Source organism: Nestor notabilis, unplaced genomic scaffold, assembly GCF_000696875.1.
Source record: "Nestor notabilis isolate BGI_N333 unplaced genomic scaffold, ASM69687v1 scaffold18575, whole genome shotgun sequence".
In the NCBI taxonomy this organism is placed as follows: Eukaryota; Metazoa; Chordata; class Aves; order Psittaciformes; family Psittacidae; genus Nestor; species Nestor notabilis.
The window spans coordinates 22,067-28,066 of record NW_009930801.1 but is presented as its reverse complement, the minus strand read 5'-3'; positions in this window follow the sequence as shown (position 1 = coordinate 28,066).

The following is a 6,000-nucleotide window of genomic DNA, read 5'->3' as shown; positions in this document are numbered from 1 at the left end:
TTCCTGCTGGAATATTGATGCAGTTGGCATGGCTGACATGCTCGTTGCTTTTGTAGACCAGGTTAGTGCTTTGATCTGTTCATACAGAGGGACACTTGCAAACGGATTTGACATACGTTTCTAAAGCACTGGAGAAACTTGTCATTCCAATGACCATCCAGGGGCTGATTAAAGGAAGTAAAACAGCTGGATGTGTTTCATTATGCTTTGTCTCTTAGGCAACTAAGAGAGGTGTAGGCAGGGAAAGGGAACAAAATGCTGATGAAGTTAAAGTGGCTGAGAATAAGTGGATGCCATAAATACCACTCGGTTCGAATAGAATATCAGCACCTGCTGTACTTTTCAAAAAGGGCAGTTGTAGGATTTTTACTCCCATAGCAAGGAACAGTGTTGCTAGACAGAGAATATTGAATCCACACTGATGTTACATTTCCTTCTCGATGAAATTTGGCATTACATGCAGAGTTAATACCGGAAATCACATTGGGGTATACGTTTGAATCATAACGTTTAAGGCTTTAATTTATACACGCTATGCAGTTTGTCTGCACTGAAGAATGGTCATCAGCAGGGTTGCAGTTGGTCCTCAAAATGTGTAGGGTGGAAAGACAGCAAAGTCTAACAACTCACAGCAAAGGACTAGAGCGAGATCCTCTTCGACTCCCAAGATCTACTTCACCTTACCACAAGAACTTAGTTGAAGTGCCCCTAAGATCACTAAGACTACTTCCTTGCCTTTAAAATTAGGGGAGTGTATTAATTACGATTTTTGCAGCCCTTTATCTAATTTTCCCTATTTTTCTTTTATGGGCATTCTGACCCACTTTTTTCCCCACACAGACTTACAAGTTTGAGACTGTCATGTTAATAACAAATGCAGATTTGATTGTCACAGCTGCATCCAGAATTCCTTGGGTTTATCTGTCCTGCTTTACAAAAAAATAAAACACCTCAGAAACTTTTGATTTGAGTCATCATGCAATCATCCAGTTCTTCAGGGATGTTAGTACAGTAATTCTAGGTCCACAGACTCACAACTCACAGTAAGCTATGTGCTCCAAAAGCAAGTCAGACTACCAGAAGCTAAGCTGATTCTATTGGTGAATTTGTTTTTGGTGCTCTACACAAGTCACAGGGTAGATCCAAACCCAATGGTTAGAAATCTCAGATCCTGATCCCAAGGTTCAGGACTGTTTGTAGCTGAGACAGTCAACACTCTGCCAGTGGAACACAGAGCTTTTCAACCTCAACGCCTTGAGAACTGGTATTGCTGGAATCATGATCAGCAAAAGCTTCTCTGGCCTGTGGCAGCACAGAGGAAAACACAGCTGAGCCCCAGGCTCCAGAAGCGACATAATTTCTCTCCTTCTCTCCAAGGTCCACAATAATTTTTGAGCCTATTAGTCATTGCAGCCAAATTTGACAGATGGTAGAGATGTCACAGATAGTTGTTTCCAAAGGTTTCAAGAAAACCCAACAACATACAGGTAGACAAGGGAGAGCCAGCTCCCAGTTTCCCAGGTGAAGGAATAACTGTCATGAGCTTGCCTCTTATTAGAAATCAGAGAATCTATCTGCGATAGAAACTCTATCATAACCTGATGTGCAGCAAAATGATTCAAGAAGGTCTACCTGTATTTGCCCACCAAAGTCAATCAACCACGAAGGATGAATGCACAGGAAATCAGGCATAATTAGGTCTACAGATCAAAGGTCAGTGAACACAGCAGAATGAAGCATTATTTAAATACACAGAGGATGAATTCAGTCTCATGCCAAGGAAGTACTGAAAGAACGTAAGCAAACACCTAAGTGCGTCATCATGTATCTAAAGTCACGTCAAATAAAAGCTTTGTCAATAGTTACAGGCACATTACATTGCTTTGAAAAACAATGTTTTTCAAAGCAAAAGTGCTGCTTTTATTTTACTCCCCTCACTACTTGCCCTTAACGACTGCCCTCCCAACCTGTCTTTACTGCAGGAAAAGGGGCAGATAAGCATGTCTAGGTCCACCTCAGTGTTTGAAGGACTAATGAACACCAATGCAGAGGAATCTCCACCCTGTTTTGGGTGTACATGCTATTTTCTTCTGCTGCTGTGTGTCACAGACGAAGAATTCACTTCACCTCTATGGTAAGTGACAAAGCTTGGCTATGTTTAAAACTAACAAATACATTCCCGTGATTGATTGGTTTGTTGGTTGGTTGTTTTTTTTTTTGAATACTCCCAAGATCTTTCAGTCAGTGCTCTGCTTCGTATGTGAACCATACCATTGCTCCTATGGAAAATTTCCCTTTTTAGCTGCTCCACAGCAGCAGAGAGTTTTGCAAGATAAGGATAAAAAGTACAATATGATGACCCCTCGCTTTGGGCATCTGGCAGGGATTCCAGTCCCCGGGCTAATAAGCATTTCCCAGATCTTATATACAGGAGGTACAAGCCTCCGTCCCCTAGAGGTGCAGCTTTTCACGACTTCCTCAAGCCTTCCTCTTTGTCTCACAGCGCAGATAATGGCAATCAAACAACCATACTGTCCTCAAAGGTCAGAAGCACAAACAGCTTGCTCCTTCTCATCACCCAAAATGATTTCCTAAAGTAATTTTTGGAGGAGGAGGAAGGCAAGTGAAGATACCCAGATACACCTAAGATTCACCCCATTGTTGTATTCAGTGGTGGTAGACAGTATAGAAACTCAGGGAGCTCCAAAAGAACCATACCATCAAAGCTGTGAGCAAAAGTAGCATAGAAATGCAGAGCATCAGACGTGATCCAAGCCCTAGGACTGAAAGCCTTTTGCTTGTAGCTAGGTCTGTAAACACCAAAACTAGGACATGTATAATGCTGGTCCCAACTCCAGATGAAAAAGAAGGGAAACATTTCTAGAAAAGCAGAAAGTTAATCGCAAAAAGCAGACATCATTTGAAGACTTGCTTATGCTGAGAGCAGCAGCCTACAGGCAAATAAAAGGAAGGAGAAAATTGCACGGTCAGAAATATGGGGAAAAAATCAGCACAGAGGATTTGTTTCAAAGCTACCGAAATCTATCGGCAAAATTGCATTATGTTTAAGAGATGGAGGTCTACTTTCAACGAAATTCAGTTTCTACAGAAACATCACTGTGAAAAGATTGTATCAATTTAAAAGTATATAATAAAAGAAAAGCTGTATGTAACCTTTTGTTAGAAAAATCATACCATCACAATGCTGAAATAACTAAAACAGCTTTGAAGACAACTTGCTTCTGTTGAATGCAAACTCTTGCCCTAGACTGTGAGAGACAATGGCCTGTCCCTCAGTGCAGCTAGGGAAAAAATCTAAATCTGCTGGAGCAGTGCTTGTGGAACATGGTGCTGATTTTAGTGGTGGCTTTCTCCATGCCCCAACCATGAGATCATGTACAGGGCTGTATTTACACGGTGATGTAATTTTACAGCAGAAGCTAGAAAAACAAGGAGGGTATACCATATCCAGCATGATTTACGCCAAGCTTTCCACAACTATGCAGCCTCCCACCCATGTCATACATATGTTGGCAGGATGTAATTAAAAACTGGGACAACCCTGCCCCCAATTTCTAGACACCCTTATGCCTTGGCTGTGAAATGAACTCGTAACTCAAAAAGCAACTTCATTGGGCAGACAGTTTTTAAGTCAAAGAGCATATGTGCTTAACTGAATGCTTAAAATTACCTTTTGTTTTAAACAAACGTCCTGCCAACAAACGAACAAACCAGGGATGTCTAATGGATTTAGCAATATGCCACTGTTTATGTTGTGATCACAAAAGATTGGATATTCAAATACAATTATTTTCCAAGAAATGTTCTATGATAATGTGGTTTACAAACTTCTATTTCCACTCATCTTTTGAAGTAGCATCTTACATTTTTGTTCCTTAAAAGGGATGCCATGCTGTGCCATTGAGATGTAAAGACTTGAAAAATAAATTTGTTGGGCCTTGTTTACATACAGAATGCTATTAGTCATAAATAAATAAAACAGAATTGTTTGATTTACCAGTGAAGTTATATATACACATTCTGGAAAATCTCATCAAGTTTAGTCTATGGCAGGAACAGATCTCTCTATGAATAACATTTAATGTAAGATCATAACTGGTCTTCCAGTTCACCTACATCCTTTTTGGAGGTGATTGAAATAAAACTGGTGCAGCTTCTGAACCTTTGCTTTCATCAAAATTGTTTTAAGTTGAGCAGCTCAGTGAGTCAAGTCACTAACTAAAAGGAACAGCAAATCCAACTGTAAACCATGTGTGCCTTACATCTACAAATTAAGTGAACTGACAAAACCAGCTTTTGTAAGCATTTTCAGTAACAGTAAACTTGGATATAACAATCAAAATAGTGTCTGAATATGCATCAAAGGGACAACATACAGCTGTCACCATTAGAAGAGTGCTCTGAGACACCTTTTTTCCTCCTTCTTGCACATATCCTGGAGTACATGAAGTTCCTTGCTAATTTATATTGTGGCTTGGTCTTCAAATGATGCATCATTTTCCTTTGTTGGAGAACTGCCTGAATTTCAAATAAGCCAGGAGCTGATTTGGAGGAGCCAAAGTCTCACATATATTTATAGGAAGGTAGACTCTAAGCAGTAAAGCAAAATATTCTGCAATTAAAAAGCAAGACATCCCAAGTGTTTTCCAGTTGGTGTTTTAAGACATTCAATTTGAAACACCCACTGAAACATCCCATTGTAAAGTCAGCTGTACCCCCAGACTGGTGGTAGGAACACGCATGCATCTCCTTGTCTCACATTTTTTCTTCAGGACTATTGTCTAACATAACAACCATACTGATAAGCTCTAGACCCAGTGAAGCATAAATGAAAAATGCTTTATGTGACAGCTAGTAAGTCTGTCTAACTGGTTGATTCTACTGCACCACAAATTACCTTCCATCTTTCACAGTTCTGTTCAAGAGTCAGTGTGTATACACCCCAGTGTCTCCTTCCAGACACTTTCCATTCCCATACATCCTCTGCAACAGCTCCTATACAAATAACATCACATAATTAACTCACTGGTAGCCCCTATCCTCCAGAACAGTTTTATTTTCCAACGCACTGTAAGCAATCCTCTGGACAAGCCCTTTACCTGGCAGGTGTCCTCCAGAGCACCAAAACAGCCATTATTATGAGACTATTATTTTGGGCGAAGATGTGTTGTTCGAAGCACAGCTTTGGTCTACTTGCAAGGTAAATGCTGATCTGAAGTGTGGGAGCCTTTTGGTTCTTGAGCTGGGCAGGTCTCTCTCCATTCCTGGATGATGTTCCTTAGGAGTGAAAGCAAAGAGAATTCCCAGTTTCCTCCCTGGATCATGGAAGGCAATAAAGAAAGCACAAGTAGGACACAGCAGTTAAAGCCAAAACATTGCAACGTGTCTTTTCTTCATCATCTTGCCTCTTTTTCTTTCTACCCCTCTACATACAACAGGGCTGCAGTGTGCACAGAGACAGATGTCCCAACGCTCTGCTGCCATGCTCTCAGTAATGCGGTGTGCACTGTGTCAGCTGAGACTAGTAACAAGCAGAGCCATATTTTGTGTGGTGGGACAAATAAAGGACTTTCTGCTTTCTATACCTGAAATACAGTCAATTTCCTCAAGAACAGTGTAGTGCTCTGGATTAAGGAACAAGTCTGGGCAATGAGCAACTTACATGCTCCTATTTTGTAGGAAAAAGGCATAGTGTCTTTAGCCAACTATTCTATTAAGAATTCATTAAATTCTTACATGAATGCAGACAAAGTGCAGAAAGCTCCAAAGCCTGGGAATGAGCACAGGATGAAGCAGTGCCTCAGACTATGCTCTTCAGAGTGCTCTGGTACCTGTGTGCGTCTTGCAAAGAGAGGCCTTACACATCTCCTCAGTGTGTTAGCAGTCAACTCCCCTGCATGCAACACTACAGGAAATACAGTTCCTTACTTGGCATTTTCTCAGAGAAAAAGGTAGGACTGGAACTTCTGTTTGAGATGC